Raw genomic sequence first — 17,287 nt, forward strand, 5'->3', positions numbered from 1 at the left:
GAAGCCACTGCTCCAAAACCGACATAAAAAAACCAGACTACGGTTTGCAAGTGAACATGGGGACAAAGATCTTACTTTCTGGAGAAATGTCCTCTGCTCTGATGAAGCAAAAATTGAACTCACAAGCACGAGGAAATCTGCAGATGCTGGAAATTCAAGCAACACACACAGAATGCTGGTGGAATGCAGCAGGCCAGGCAGCATCTATAGGAAGAGGTACAGTAGACGTTTTGGGCTGAGACCCTTTGTCAGGACTAACTGAAAGAAGAGATAGTAAGAGATTTGAAAGTGGGAGGGGGAGGGGGAGATCCGAAATGATAGGAGAAGACAGGAGGGGGAGGGATGGAGCTAAGAGATAAAGTTGATTGGCAAAAGGGATACAAGGCTGGAAAAGGGAGAGGATCATGGGACAGGAGGCCTAGGGAGAAAGAAAGGGGGAGGGAAGCACCAGAGGAAGATATAGTGAGAGGGACAGAGGGAGACAAGAGAGAGAAAGAAAGGGGGAAAAACTATAAATAAATAAATAAAGGGTGGGGTAAGAAGGGGAGGAGGGGCATTAACAGAAGTTAGAGAAGTCAATGTTCATGCTATCAGGTTGGAGGCTACCCAGATAGAATATAAGGTGTTGTTCCTCCAACCTGAGTTGGGCTTCATCTTGACAATAGAGGAGGCCATGGATGGACATATCAGAATGGGAATGGGACGTGGAATTAAAATGTGTGGCCACTGGGAGATAATGCTTTCTCTGGCGGACAGAGCATAGGTGTTCAGCGAAACGGTTTCTCAGTCTGTGTCGGGTCTCGCCAATATATAGAAGGCCGCACCGGGAGCACCAGACGCAGTATATCACACCAGCCAACTCACAGGTGAAGTGTCGCCACACCTGGAAGGACTGTCTGGGGCCCTGAATGGTGGTGAGGGTGGAAGTGTAAGGGCATGTGTAGCACTTGTTCCGCTTACAAGGGTTAAGTGCCAGGAGGGAGATCGGTGGGAAGGGATGGAGGGGACGAATGGGCAAGGGAGTCGCGTAGAGAGCGATCCCTGCGGAAAGCGGGGGGGGAGGAAGGGAAAGATGTGCTTGGTGGTGGGATCCCGTTGGATGTGGCGGAGGGGATCCCCCCGCCAAGCACATCTTTCCCTCCCCCCGCCCCGGCAAAAGGCACCAAAGCATTTGGGCTCTCACGAGAAGACTATGTAACAGTTTCTTCCCCAAAGTCATCAGACTCCTCAATACCCACAGCCTGGTCTGACACCTCTATTTATTTATAATTATAAACCTACTGCCCTCTACTGTGCAAATTGTCTTGTTTATTATTTATTGTAATGCCTGCACTGTTTTGTGCACTTTATGCAGTTCTAGTTAGGTCTGTAGTCTAGTGTAGTTTTGTGTTGTTTTACGTAGTTCAATGTAGTTTTGTATTGTTCATGGAGCACCATGGTCCTGAAAAACGTTGTCTCGTTTTTACTGTGTACTGTACCAGCAATTATGGTCGAAATGACAATAAAAAGTGACTTGACTTGACTTGACACTTCATCTGTGAGCCGACTGGTGTGATATACTGCGTCCGGTGCTCCTGGTGCGGCCTTCTATATATTGGCGAGACCCGACGCAGACTGGGAAACCGTTTCGCTGAACACCTACGCTCTGTCCGCCAGATGAAGCAGGATCTCCCAGTGGCCACACATTTTAATTCCACGTCCCATTCCCATTCTGATATGTCTATCCACGGCCTCCTCTACTGTCAAGATGAAGCCACACTCAGGTTGGAGGAACAACACCTTATATTCCGTCTGGGTAGCCTCCAACCTGATGGCATGAACATTGACTACTCTAACTTCCGTTAATGCCCCTCCTCCCCTTCTTACCCCATCCCTTATTTATTTATTATTTATAGTTCCCCCCCCCCTCTTTTTTCTCTCTATCCCTCTCACTACACCTTCTGGTGCTCCCCTCCCCCTTTTTATCTCCCTAGGCCTCCCATCCCATGATCCTTTCCCTTCTGTAGCCTTGTATCCCTTTTGCCAATCAACTTTCCAGCTCTTAGCTCTTCCCTCCCCCCTCCTGTCTTCTCCTATCATTTCGGATCTCCCCCTCCCACTTTCAAATCTCTTACTATCTCTTCTTTCAGTTAGTCCTGACAAAGTGTCTCGGCCTGAAACGTCAACTGTACCTCCTCCTATAGATGCTGCCTGGCCTGCTGCGTTCCACCAGCATTTTGTGTGTGTTGCAAAAATTGAACCGTTTGGCCATAATGACCATCGTTATGTTTGGAGGAAAAAGGGTGAGGCTTGCAAACCGAAGAACACCATCCCAACCATGAAGCATGGGGGTGGCAGCATCATGTTGTGGGGGTGCTTTGCTGCAGGAGGGACTGGCGCAGTTCACAAAATAGATGGCATCATGAGGAAGGAAAATTATGTGGATATATTGAAGCAACATCTCAAGACATCAGCCAGGAAATTAAAGCTCGGTCACAAATGGGTCTTCCAAATGGACAATGACCCCAAGCATACCTTCAAAGTTGTGGCAAAATTGCTCAAGGACAACAAAGTCAAGGTACTTCAGTGGCCATCACAAAGCCCTGACCTTAATCCAATAGAAAATTTCTGGGCAGAACTGAAAAAGCATGTGCAAGCAAGGAGGCCTACAAACCTGACTCAGTTACACCAGTTCTGTCTGGAAGGATGGAACAAAATTCCAGCAACTTACTGTGAAAAGCTTGTGGAAGGCTACCAAAACATTTGACCTAAGTTAAACAATTTAAAGGCAATGCTACCGAATACTAACAAAGTGTATGTAAACTTCTGACCCACTGGGAACGTGATGAAAGAAATAAAAGCTGAAATAAATCATTCTCTCTACTATTATTCTGACATTTCACATTCTTAAAATAAAGTAGTGATCCTAACTGATCTAAGACAGAGAGTGCTTTCTAGGATTAAATGTCAGGAATTGTGAAAAATTGAGTATAAATGTATTTGGCTGAGGTGTATGTAAACTTCTGACTTCGACTGTACCAAACCTCTTCAAACTCCTAAGGAAGTATAGCTGCTGTCTTGCCTTCTTTATAGCTCCATTGATATTTTGGGACCAGGTTAGATCCTCAGAGATCTTGACACCCAGGAACTTGAAACTGCTCACTCTCACCACTTCTGATCCTTCCATGAGGATTGGCATGTGTTCCTTCGTCTTACCCTTCCTAAAGTCCACAATCAGCTCTTTCATCTTACTGACATTGAGTGCCATGTTATTGCTGTGACACCACTCCACTAGTTGGCATATCTTGCTCCTAAATGCTTTCTCATCATCATCTGAGATTCTACCAACAATGGTTGTACCATCAGCAAATTTATAGACAGTATTTGAGCTATGCCTAGCCACACAGTCATGGGTATATGGACAGTAGAGCAGTGGGCTAAATACACACCAGAGGTGCACCAGTGTTGATCGTCAGTGAGGAGGAGATGTTATTATCAATCCACACAGATTGTGGTCTTCCAGTTAGGAAATTGACGATCCAATTGCAGGGGGAGGTACAGAGGCCCAGGTTCTGCAACTTCTCAATCAGGATTGTGGGAATGATGGTAGTAAAAGCTGATCTATAGGCAATGAACAGCATCCTGACATAGGTGTTTGTGTCGTCCAGGTGGTCTGAAGCCGTGTGAAGAGCCATTGAGATTGCATCTGCCGTTGACCTTTTGTGGCGATAGACAAATTGCAATGGGTCCAGGTCCTTGCTGAGGCACGAGTTCAGCCCAGTCATGATCAACATCTCAAAGCATTTCATCACTGTAGATGTGAGTGCTACTGGGTGATAGTCATTAAGGTAGGTCACATTATTCTTCTTAGCTGGTATAATTGTTGATGGACTGTTGAGAAATCTGATAGCAAAGGGAAAGAAATTGTTCCTAAAATGTTGGGTGTGGGTCTTCAGACTCCTGTACCTCCTCCTTGATGGTAGTAATGAGAATAGGGCATGTCCTAGATCGGGGTGGCCAACCTTTTACATTCCATGTGTCAACTTTTTCATGCACGAGTTCTATATTAACATCTTTTTACAAGAATTGAATGGGGGGGGGTACAAGAGTTGTATGGCGCATCTGAACTCGTGAATGAAAAAAATTGATGTATGGAATGTAAAAGGTTGGCCACCCCATCCTAGATGGTGTAGGCCTTTAAAATGGATGTTTCCTTTTTGATACACTGCCTTTTGAAGATGTTCTCCATGATGAGCTGTGATGGAACTGGCTGAGTCTACAACCTCTTTTCTATCCTGTGCATTAGCACCTGCATTCCAAATGGTGATGCAGCCAGTCAGAATGCTCTCCATGGTGTATTTGTAGAAGACCAGGACAGTTCCCAGGCTTTGTTTAGTCTTGGAAAAGGAAAAGACCTAGCAGTATTCACAACAGGCCACATAGACGTCCCATTGATAAGCCTGTACATTGATAAGCAGGAGAGGAATCTCCATTCTTGCCAAAGCATCATGGTCTCCTTCGCATTTAACAGCACCTTGAATATGTGTATTGTATGCACCTATATAAAAAAGTCAGGGCTTTGCCCTAATGTTGGAACAGTCAATTGACACCTAGTTAAGGCTCAAAGATGATTAATGTGCTCTCATCTGTAATTCTGTGGGTACCACTTTTGACCCTTAGGTCTGACATTCTTGGTATAAAATCTACCCCAAGAATTAAACAGAAAAATCAGGGCTGTTATAAAATAAAAATGAATTTGTAGTCAGATAGCAACTTAGACATCTTTTTTCCAGATATATTAATGCTCAGGCATCACTGTGGTAACATACAAAACACAGCGACCAATTTGCACATTGTTAACCCCCCCCCCACATGTTATAATGACTAAATGATAAGATGACAGAAGTGAATAGAAAAGAATTTCAGGTTGTATATTGTATACATTTCTCTGACATTAAATACACCTTTTGAAATGCTTATTGAGGATGATTGAGGACACAATTAATGAATGCTGGACTCTTTTTTTGCAACTTTTAAGTGTACCTCTAGGGAGAAGCAGTGCCCCTGTTTGGTTAAAAGCTAGAAACTAACAGTACACACTTGCTCAGCACCACACCGAAGATCTTTCTTTCTTTTATAATCTTTTTATTGATTTTCAAGTTCAAGAACACAGTAACAATAGTAATACAAAGAGATTGGAATTACATTATTGATAATAGACATATGCAAGTAAAACTATAAATAATACAAGTATACTAGACCTCCCAAACTCTCGATATAGTTAATCATGATAAAAGGAAAAACTTTTTTTAAAAAATCACAAGAAAGAAAAACCCCCAAAGTGACAAAAAAAAAACTAAACTAAACCGAACCAAAATCTGATCGAAACAGAACAAAACAAGGCTGGGCTAATATATTACATTGAATACAATCATTAATGTCGTCAACTCCGCTCCCCTACCACACTGAAGATCAACGTTGAGATTGGAGTCCGGTGTGAGGCTGGACCAGAACATGTTGACCAAGAGGCAGAAGTACCACTCAGTGAGTCATATTTCATTCTACAAGGGATATAAATGGAACATGGATATCTGAGGATATCTGACGCACCCAACTAGTAACCGAATTTCAACCTGAAAGAGCCTAGTTGATTCTTAATCGAGGATATTCTTATCCTTATATGATGTTGATATGTTATCATCAAACTTGTGAAACCTTACGTCATGCTATTTTTTCAAATGCCTTTGTAAATCCAGATATACTATAACAATTGCTTTGCCCTCATCCTCACAACCTTACCTTACACTTTCAGAAAACTCAGAATTTTCAAATGCCATATCCCTTTCATTAAGCAGTGTTCACTCTGTCTAATCACATTCTGATTTTCTCAGCAAATTTTCTTCCTTCACCGGCACCTTCCTTCACTGACGTCTGGTGAGGAAAAACTGTTCTTAAGATCCTTTATTTCACCTCCATCTCTATTTGTGGTTAGATTTTATATTATATTTGCCACCTTCCAGTGTGCTGGAACTATTCCAGAATCAAGGAATTTTGGAAGACCAAAATTCATAACCAATGGACTCTGCCAACTGTGCTGTCACTTCTCATGCAATCCTGGAATGCCAGCTATTAAGTCTATGGGTTTATCTGATTTCACTTCCCTTTTCACTTTCTTTTTAATAATGGGAATTACTCTCAATTTCCTCCCCATTCCTGGATCACTGGCTCTGCTACACTTCTGCTCTTTATTAGCTCTTCTGTAGGGAAGACAAGGTTCAAAATATTAATAAGGATATCTTGGGTTTTTGGGAGGCACCCTAAATCCTTTCTACTATGACAACTACAGCAAAGTCCTGGAGGGCCATTGATGACTGATGCATCTTCCTGAACTTTAGTCATAACCATGACAAACAATAAGAATTGGGAAAATACAATTCATATTTGACGTATGTTGTCGTTCAACATAATATTCAATGTTAATATGCTTGCCATCTACCCACTTAATTTCTCAATATATAAACACTGGTGTGATATTTTGCATTCTAAAAGTGTCTTGCTTGAAGGCTAAGTGGACTCCACAGCTTGTTAGGCTGCAGTTTAATATATAATTATAGTCTTGGACAATAAAGTAGCATGTAAAGAATAACACTCATAAACCTCCCACAAAATCTTAGAAGTCTGCAAATCTCTCTTCACCACGTTTTCTGGGAATACTTCCTGGAATTCCTTGTAACTACACAGGATTCCCATCTGTGCTTCTAAATGAGCTGGAACTTCGGCATACCAACAAATACTAATCTCTACATGGAAGTTTCAATCAAATTACTGTGTTCAGATTCTTTGTAAATCCAAGAAAAGGGAAAGGCATGGACTTCTGACTTTATTTTCAGGTATTAATCTGACAAATACCCCTGAATTCAAAGGATACATCTGATCAACTTGGTATTCCTACTTGTATTCAGTATCTTTTAGTAGGATGTTAATGACAAATAAACCAAACAGAGTGAGTGATTAGATTACTGAAGTATGTGCAACTGATTAATGCAACAAGAAGAAAATTGGAAGTTGCATTTCTCCGCACCTCTTATAACTACAGGACGTCTTAGAGAGCTGGACAGCCTTACTCGCATTTCAGTATAAAACCATCAGCAAAACCTTTTATGTTCACTTTGACCAACAGATCATGGGGGCATCTAATAATCCAATGATCTCAGTCTCTGAGGCCGACGTCAACACATCTTCGGAAGGGTAAACCCCTGGAAAGCATCTGGGCTAGATGGTGTAACTGGATGAGTACTGAAGACTTGTGCTAATCTACTGGCAGGAATGTTTATTGACATCTTTAACCTCTCGTTTCAGCAGTCTGAGATGGATGATTGGAAAGTTTTAAAAATCCAACAAAAGGCAACTAAAAAAGCTATAAGAATGGAAAAGACGGCATATGAGGGCAAACTAGTCAATAATATGAAGCAGGATACAAGAAATTTTTTCAGTTATATAAAGAGTAAAAGGGCGGTGAGAGTTGATATTGTCCACTGAAAAATGACGTTGGTGAAGTAGTAATGGAGGACAAAGAAATGACAGATAAGTACTTTGCATCAGTGTGACAGAGGTCCATGAGTGTCGGGGAGCAGGGGTAAATGCCATTGTTATTATAAAGGAAAAAGTGCTAGGTAAGCTCAAAGGTGGATAAGTCACCTGGACCAGATGGACTACATCCCAGAGTCCTGAGAGAGGTTGCCGAAGAGATAACTGATGTACTGGTCATGATCTTTCAAGAATCACTCGATTCTGACATGGTCCCAGACAACTGGAAGATTGCAAATGTCACTCCACTCTTTAAAGAAGGGAGGAAGGCAAAATAAAGAAAATTATAGGCCAGCTAGCCTAAGCTCAGTGGTAGGGAAAGTGTTGGACTCTGTTATTAAGAATGAGGTTTCAGGGTACTCGGAGACTAATGATAAAATAAGTCAAAGTCAGCATGGTTTCTATGAAAGCAAATCTTTCCTGACAAATCTGTTAGAGTTCTTTGAGGAAGTAACAAGCAGAGTGGACAAAGGAGAGGCAGTAAACTTTACTTACTTGGATTTTCAGAAGGTGTTTGATAAGGTGCCACACATGAAGCTGCTTAACAAGATAAAATCCTACGGCATTACAGCAAAGATACTGGCATGGATAGAGAAATAACTCACAGGCAGGAGGCAGCAAGTGGGAACAAACAGGACCTTTTCTGGTTGGCTATCAGTGACGTGTGGTGTTCCTCAGGGGTTAGTATTGGGACTGCTACTTTTCACATTGTTTGTCAATGATTTAGATATGGAATTGATGGCTTTGCGGTACAGTTTGCAGATGATATGAAGATAGGTGGAGGGGTAGGTAGTGCTGAGGAAGTCATGCGATTGCAGCAGGACTTAGACAAATTGGAAGAATGAACAAAAAAGTGGCAGATGGAATACAGTGTTGGGAAATGTACGATAATGTATTTTGGTAAAAGGAACAGTAGTGCAGACTATTATCTAAATGGGGAGAAGGTCCAAACATCAGAGGTGTAGAGCGACTCAGGAGTCCTCGTGCAAGACTCCCAGAAGGTTAATTTACAGGTTGAGTCAGTGGTAAGGAAGGCAAATGCAATAGAATATAAAAGCAAGTAGATAATGCTGAGCCTTTATAAGATATCAACAATTTTGGGACCCATATCTCAGAAAGGATATGTTATCATTGGAAAGAGTCCAGAGGTGGTTCACAAGGTTTATTCTGGGAATGAAGGGGTTCATGTCTGAGGAGCGTTTAACAGCTTTGGTCTGTACTCACTGGAATTTAGAAGAATGCAGGAGATCTCTTTGAAACCTACCGAATGTTGAAAGGACTAGAGAGGATGTTTCCTATGGTGAGAGTATCCGGAACTAGAGGGCACAGCCTCAAAATTGAGGGGCGACCTTTTAGAACAGAGGTAAGGAGGAATTTTTTTTTTTGTCAGAGAGTTGTGAATCCGTAGAATGCTCTGCCACAGACTGTGGTGGAGGTTAAGTCCATGGATATATCTAAAGCAGAAGTTGATAGTTTCCTGATAGTTTCAAAGAATATGCCGAGAAGGCAGGTGTATGGGGTTGAGTGAGATCCAGGATCAGCCATGATGGAATGGCAGAGCAGACTTGATGGGCTGAATGGCCTAATTCTGCTTCTATGTCTTATGGTCTTAAATGCTTCTCCTACATGAACCCTTTCTTTCCCAGGATCTATTTCATAAACCTTCTCTGGACCTTCTCCAGTGCCAGCACATCCTTTCTTAAAAATGGGCCCAAAACTGTTCATAATACTCTAAATATGGTCGGACCAATGCCTCATAAAGCCTCAGAATTACATCCTTGCTCTTATATTTGAGTCCTCTTGAAATAAGTGCTAACATTGCATTTGTCATCCTTACAGTACCGCATGGTAGTATAGTGGTTATCAAATCAAATCAAGTTTAATTATCATTCAAACCATATAGGGATATAGTTGAATGAGACAACTTTCCTCTGGGGCCAAGGTGCAAAACATCCATTGAAAACAGCGGAGAAAAAAACACACACACGTCGTTACACAGAAAAACACACAGATAGTCCAAGACCCTGAGCAACATGCAAACTGATGATACAGCTCCTGGCAATTCAGTCTGTCATTCTACCGGTCGAACACTGGAGGGCTGCCCCCAACCGAGCACAGGCGCCACCCATCCGCTGACTTATCTTTCTCCGACCCGACCGCTGGCTCATCTTTCTCCAACCCGACCACTGGCTCCTCTTTCTCCGACCCAACCACTGGCTCCTTTGACATCCTGGACAGCAACGCCAAACAACTTTAGCGCAACTCTTTACAGTACCGATGATCAGCGATCAGTTCCCACCATTGTCTCTAAGGTGTTTGTACATTACCCATGACAGCATGGGTTTCCTCCTGGTGCTCCAGTTTCCTCCCACAATCCAAAACCTTATGGGCTAGCGTTGGGTTTACTAAGGCGCAGGCATGCTACTTTGACACTTGTAGTCTGCTACTGCACATCCCTGGGCTGTGTTGGTCTTTGATGCAAATGACACATTTCACTGTATGCTTTGATATTTCAATGTACATGTGACAAATAAAGCTAATATTTAATCATTACTGAATCAACCTGCACTTAACTTTTTGGGAATCATACACGAGGACTCCCAAGTCCCTTTGCACCTCTGGTTTCGGAATTTGCTTCCATTTAGAAAATAGTCTACATCTTTATTCCTACTATCAAAGTGCTTAACAATAAACTTCCCTACACTATACTCTATATGCCACTTCTTTGCCCATTCTCCTAATCTGTCCAAATCTTTCAGCGATCCTGCTTCCTCAACACTACCTGTCCCTCCACTTATCCGCAAACTTGGCCACAAAACAATCAATTCCATCATCTGGATCATTCACACATGTCGTGGAAAGTAGCGGACACAGCACTGCCCCTGCGGAACAGCACTAGTCACCAGCAGCCGACCAGAAAAGGCCTCTTTTATTACCATTTTCACCTTCTGCCAGTCATCCAATCTTCAGTCCATGCTAGTACCTTTCCTGTAATATCACTGCCTCTTATCATGTTCAACAGCTTCCAGCAACTTGTCAAGGGCCTTCTGAAAATCCAAGTAAACAACACCCACTAGCTCTCCTCTGTCTATTCAGCCTGTTATTTCGTCAATGGATCCAACAGATTTGTCAGGCATGATTTTCCCTTAAAGAAACCATGATGACTTTGGCCTATTTTATCATGTGCGTCCAAGTACCCCAAAATCTCATCCTTAATAAAGGACATTAACATGTGCCAACCACTGAAGTCAGACTAACTGACCTATAATTTCTGGTCTTTTGCCTCCTTCCCTTCTTAAAGGGAGGAGTGACATTGGCAATCTTCCAGTCCTCGGGACCATTCAGTGTCTAGTGATTCTTGAAAGATCATTACCAATGACTTCACAGTTTCTTCAGCTACCTCTTTCAGAACTCTGGGGTCTAGTCCACCTGGTCCAGATGACTCCAAGCACGTTCTCCTCATCTTTAGCAACTACAATCACTTCTGGCCCCAGACACTTTCAAAAGTCTGTCATACTCCTGGTGTGTTCTACTGTGAAGACTGACATAAAATACTTATTCAGTTCATACGCTATTTTTCAGTTCTTCTCCCCATTACTACCTTTCCAGTGTCCTTTTCCTGCAGACCAATGTCCATTCTTGTCTCTCTTTACACTTTATATATCTGAAAGAAATTTTGATTTCCCTGTTTGGACTACCTTACATGCACATTACATCTTTTCTCTCCTTATTGCCTTTTTAGTTACCTTCTGTTGGTGTTTAAAAACTTACCAATCCTCTAGCTTCCTACTAATTTTGCTAGATTGTACACCCCCACTTTTGCTTTTATGCTGCTTTGCCTTCCGTGTGGACTTCTACGCTGTCTTTGACTTCTCTATCGGTCTCAGTTGCTGTATATTCACTTCAGAATGCTTCTTCTTCTTTAGAATTAATCAATCCAGCATCTTCCAAGTTACTCCCAGAAATTCCAGCTGTTGCTGCTTTACCATCTTCTCTGCTAGCGCCCTCTTCCAATCAACCTTGGCCAGCTCCTCCCTCATGCCTCTGTAGCTAGGTTTATTCAACAGTAATACCAATATGCCTGATTTTAGCTTCCCTCTCTCAAACTGCAGGGTAATTTCTACCATATTATGATCACTGTCTCCTAAGGTTTCCTTTACCTTAAGCTCCCTCATCAAATCTGGTTTAAAACACCCACTCCCTCATCAAATCTGGTTCATTACATAACACACAATCAAAAATTGGCTTTTCCCCAATGGGGTCAACTACAAGCTGTGCGAAAAAGCATCTTGTAGGCATACTACAAATTTCTTCCCTTGAGATCTGGCACCAACCTGATTTTCCCAATCCATCTGCATATTGAAAATGCTAGGGCTATCATAACATTGCCCATTTTACATGCTTTTTTTTAATCTCCTGTTGTTATTTGTAAACCACATCCTGGATATTGTCCAGAGGCCCACATATAACTTTCATCAGTCTTCAGTTTCTTAACGCTACCCACAAGGATTCTACACCTTCTGATCCCATGTCATCTCTTTCTAAGGATTTCATTTTTTACCAACAGAGCCACTCAACTTCCTCTGCCTATCCGCCTGTCCTTTTGATACAAAGTATATCCTTGGATATTGAGCTCCCAACCAGAGATTATTTTCTTTTTGATTCTGCACTTTAACTTAATCCCTAGCTGCTCAAATTCCCTCAGCGGAATCTCTTGCCTTGTGCTTTCTACATTGTTATTCACATGGACAGATCAACTGGATCTTTCCCCTCCCATTCTAAATTCCTCTGCAGGTCAGTTGAGGTGATAGTCCTAGCATTTTCAATATGCAGATGGATGGGCATCAGGCAAATAGCACAGCCTTCAGGATTCTCAATCCCTGCAAAAAAGAATTGTGTCTATTCCCCTGACTATACTATCCCCGATTACAACTACATTTCTCTTCTCTCCCCTTCTAGAACAGCTCCCTGAATCACGGCGTCACAATTCAATTCCTCTTATTTCATACAGCCCACTCTTACCCTCACAGGGAGTGACAATTTCAGATCTTTCGGGCAAGTTTAAGGGCTGAGGCTCCTCCAGCACTACCTGTTGGAACCCCTTACCCGCCTCACTTGCAGTCACACCCTCATGTCCCGGGCCAGAAAACCAAATTTAAAGTAGTTAATCTAATGGGTGTGACTGCCCAGCTCCCTGAAACACAGTGTCCATGTATCTCTTCCCCTCCCTGATGCATCACAAAGTTCAAAGCTCAGATTCCAGTCTGAGTTCCTCAAGCCACTAAACATGCAGCAGACATGCTCACCAGGAACCACAATGGGGTCCACCTGCTCCCACATCATGCAGCTACAACATATCAACTGATCCTGCATCTTGGCTTTGTTTAATTAGATATAATTTGATATATTTTAAATTACTTTTAAAAAACTTACCCTTCTATTTGCCATTCACCTGTCCTCCTTGCTGCAGCCTCTTCAGCCAAACCCTTAGACCTCAGGCTCCTCCACTAGCCCACTCACACGATGCTCCCACAATGGCTGAGATAATTTAAGAAATGTCATAATATTAAAAATTCTACAGGCCATTTTCACTCAGTGCAATACTAAAAAAATACAGATAAATACATGTCCAGTCTATTCGCTGTTTGAAGGATAGCCCCAGGGTTCTCATAGAATAATGTTTTGGGATCTTTCACTTCCATATAAAAGGGTGGGCTCGGATTACTGTCTTGTGTTATTATTCTTTTGGACAACAGCACTGACAATGCAGCATTATAATTTACCAAATCATATATAGGATGCATTTCCATTAAAGGCAACTGTTTGGAAACACACTTAACATTTACTTCTTTAAACCCCACTGGCTGGTTGGCAGAAGCATCCAAAAGACTTTTTCTTTGAAATTTCAGTCATCACCTACATTGTAGGTGCTACTGGGGAAATAACGTCAATCATGTCAACAATGCAGCAGTTGGCTCCTTGGGCTTGATCAAGTTAATATTATCTCTTTGAAATGGATTGCTGAGTATGTTGGTGTGCAGATTATTGGAGCCTTCAACTGCAATAGAAGATCAAAAAAATTGTAGGCACCGGTAATCTAAAATCAAAACAGAAAATACTGCAAATACTTAGTGTGTTGGGCAGCATCTGCGAAAAGAAACAGATGTTTCTAGATGGTGACCTTTCATCAGAACAGGGACAGTGAAAAAAATGTTTACTTAAGTTTAAAAAAAACAAGAGAAAATCTGCAGATGCTGGAAATCTGAGCAACACACACAAAATGCTGCAGGGACTCAGCAGGCCAGGCAGCATCTACGGAAAAGAGTACAGTCAACGTTTCGGGCCCACTCTTCAGCAGGGCTGGAGAAAATAAAGTTGAGTAAATTTAAAAGGTGGGGGGGAAGGGAGAGGGAAACACCAGGTGATAGGTGAAGCTTGGAAGGGGAGGGATAGAAAAGAGCTGGGAAGTTGATTGGTGAAAGAGACAGAAGGCCATGGAAGAAATAAAATTGGGAGGGGTGGGGACAGGGGGAACACCAGAGGGAGGTGATGGGCGGGCAAGGAAATACGGTGAGGGAGAGAAAAGGGGGTGGGAAAAGGTGAAAGGGGGAGGTGAGAAGCAATTTCTCAAACTTCCGATAATGGTGACTGACTTCCCATAGCTGAGCATGGCCTGATCCACCCTTAGATAGAAGGTCTTTTCACTCTAGAGTTATTCCACAATGGGACTGAGACTCTCAGCAATATTTGCCAGTACGCTCTTCACCAATGCATCAGGGAACTCACCCTTCATAGGTAGAGAGTATCAGGTAGCCATGGGCACTTACAAGTGCTGCAGGGTCACTAATGGTTCAGGAGATGATTGACCACATTCACATCATCATAAGAGCCTGCCCCACCAGAGCAAGGGGTTTCATTCAAACACCAGGAATTCTGCAGATGCTGGAAATTCAAGCAACACACATCAAAGTTGCTGGTGAACGTTCGTTCAATACGTCCAAGTATCTGCAACCACAAGCAGAAAATCTTCATTAACACTGTCAGTAGTGTTCTCATGCAGTGTGTTGAAACTCTGACTAAACACCAAGTTAAACAGGAGCCAATGAAGGCAGAGTCGTAGTAAGGTTAACCATTTACTGTGCACTCTTCCACATTAACATCGTATGGTGAAAACTGTTGATAAAAAAATACAAACATATGCAGCGTCTGTTTCATTCTGGAAACCAGGCGCGCTCTCTGCTTTTAGCGAGAGTCTCCAGCCGCTCCGAGTAGCGGGCGAGGGGGTCGCGTCAAACCCCGCCTCTGAAATTGAAAAGCCGCCCCAACAGCCGCATCCTTAACAGAACCGCGTTAATATTTTTACTTCAAATACATTCTTATGAACTTACGGCGTTGCCTCTATAATGTTTCTTTGTGGGCAGAAACGGAGCTCTTCACGCTCACGCTACACGCGTGGCACCCACCTTCACACCTTCTCCGAACCGCAGTTACACGCAAGACGCGGCGAAACCGGAGGTGACGTCATCACATGCCGCCATATACCATAGACTATGAATTTACCTTCGTTAAACTGTAACATAATTATCAACTTTTAACTTTAACTCGAAAATAGTTACAAACAAATTATTTAAAGCACAGACTCAACAAAGTCAAATAAATGCCTTAAGGACAACACACTGTCAAACACCTCATGCACAATAGTGATGTATCTGATCTTGCAGCCACCAAGACAGATTAAAAGCCCACCCTCATATCACTAATGAAAGAAGATGATGCTGGAGGAACTCAAACATAAGAGATTCTACAGATGCTGGAAATCCAGAGAAACACACAAAATGCTACAGGAATTCAGCAGGTCAGGCAACATCTGTGGAGAGGAATAAAGAATCGATGGTTCTGGCTGAGATTCTTCATAAGTACTGTTGAAAAATTTCGGCCTGAAACATCATTCCTTTATTCCTTTCCATATGAAGGGTCTTGGCCCAAAACATCAACTCTTCATTCCTTTCCAGACATCCCACCTCTCCCGGAAGTTCCGGGAATCTCCCGCATATTAATAGTGGCTCCCTGATGCCCGCAAATTATATACAATACCACGGAAATCAATTTTTTTGAGAGCGAACGAGCTTGAGAAAGCAAGTGAGAGCGCAAGAGCAAGCAAGCGAGACAGAAAGCAAGCGAGAGCGTGAGAGCAACCACGAGAGTGAGCGCGAGAGAGAGAGAGCAAGAGCGCGCCATGGCAGTAGTGTTCCAAAAAAAAAATATAAAATGTACATCACCCCAGACTACACTAAAGTGTACCCCTGCCTAATAGGGGTCAAAAATAATGACAGTGTTTCTCGCTGTGCTGTTTGCAACAGTGACTTTTCTATTGGCCATGGTGGGTTAAGACTGTAAAAGACATGTAGAGGTGAGTTTAACAAGTGTTATTCGTTCATTAGCATAACTAACGTTATTTAAACTAGCTGGCTAGCTGCTAAGGAGCCACTCTATTGCAGACATCCCACCTCTCCCAGAAGTCTCCCTGAAATCAGTTTTTTGCAGGGTGGGATGTCTGCCTTTCCATAGATGCTGCCTGACCTGCTGAGTTCCTACTGAAGGAACTCAGAAGTTAAGGCAGCATTAGTGAAGGTTAAAGGAAAAGTGAAAGGAACACAGCCTTATATAGCGGGCAGCGTAGTTTGTGGGCTGCGGAGTGAGCCAGGAGCAGAGTGAAGGCTTAAGGGCTTCGGCTAAACGGGCTTAGGCGGAAACGGGCGAGGCGAAGAGGGTTTGGTTTTTCATTTTTTTTTCACTGTTATTTGAGGAGAGGGGGAAGTATGAGTGTGAGGGCAGCTTGTTGTTCTCAGTGCCGGATGTGGGAGGTCATGGAGTCTCTCAGCCTCCCGGACATCCACATCTGCACCAGGTGTGTAGAGATGCAGCTCCTAAGAGACCATGTTAGGAAACTGGAGCTGCAGCTCGATGACCTTCGTCTTATCAGGGAGAGTGAGGAGTTGATAGAGAGAAGTTACAGGCAGGTGGTCACACTGGGGCCATGGGAGGCAGACAAGTGGGTCAAGGTTAGGAGGGGGTATAGGAAGAATCAGGTAATACAGAGTACCCCTGTGGCTGTGCCCCTTGACAATAAGTACTCCTGTTCGAGTACTGTTGGGGGGGAAAGCATACCCGGGGGAAGCAACACCGGCCGTGCCTCTGGCACAGAGTCCGGCCCTGTAGCTAAGAAGGATAGGGAACGGAAGAGGAGGGGACTCAATAGTTAGGGAGTCAGATAGACGATTCTGTGGACGAAGTCCAGAGACCCGGATGGTAGTTTGCCTCCCTGGTACCAGGGTCCAGGATGTTTCTGATCGCGTCCAAGAGATCCTGAAGTGGGAGGGAGAGGAGCCAGAGGTCGTGGTACATATAGGTACCAATGACATAGGTTGGAAAAGGGGAGAGGTCTTGAAAGAAGAATATAGGGAGTTGAGAAAAAGGACAACAAAGGTAGTAATCTCGGGGTTACTGCCTGTGCTACGCGACAGTGAGAGTAGGAATGCAATGAGATGTAGGATAGATGCATGGCTGAGAGATTGGAGCAAGGGGAAGGGATTCGGGTTTTTGGGTGATTGGGACCACTATTGGTGCAGGTGTGACCTGTACGGGGGGACGGGTTGCACTTGAATCCTGGGGTGTCCAGTATCCTGGCGGGGAGATTTGCGAGGGCTACTGGGGTGACTTT

Source organism: Mobula birostris, chromosome 12 (assembly GCF_030028105.1).
Source record: "Mobula birostris isolate sMobBir1 chromosome 12, sMobBir1.hap1, whole genome shotgun sequence".
NCBI classification, from domain to species: Eukaryota; Metazoa; Chordata; class Chondrichthyes; order Myliobatiformes; family Myliobatidae; genus Mobula; species Mobula birostris.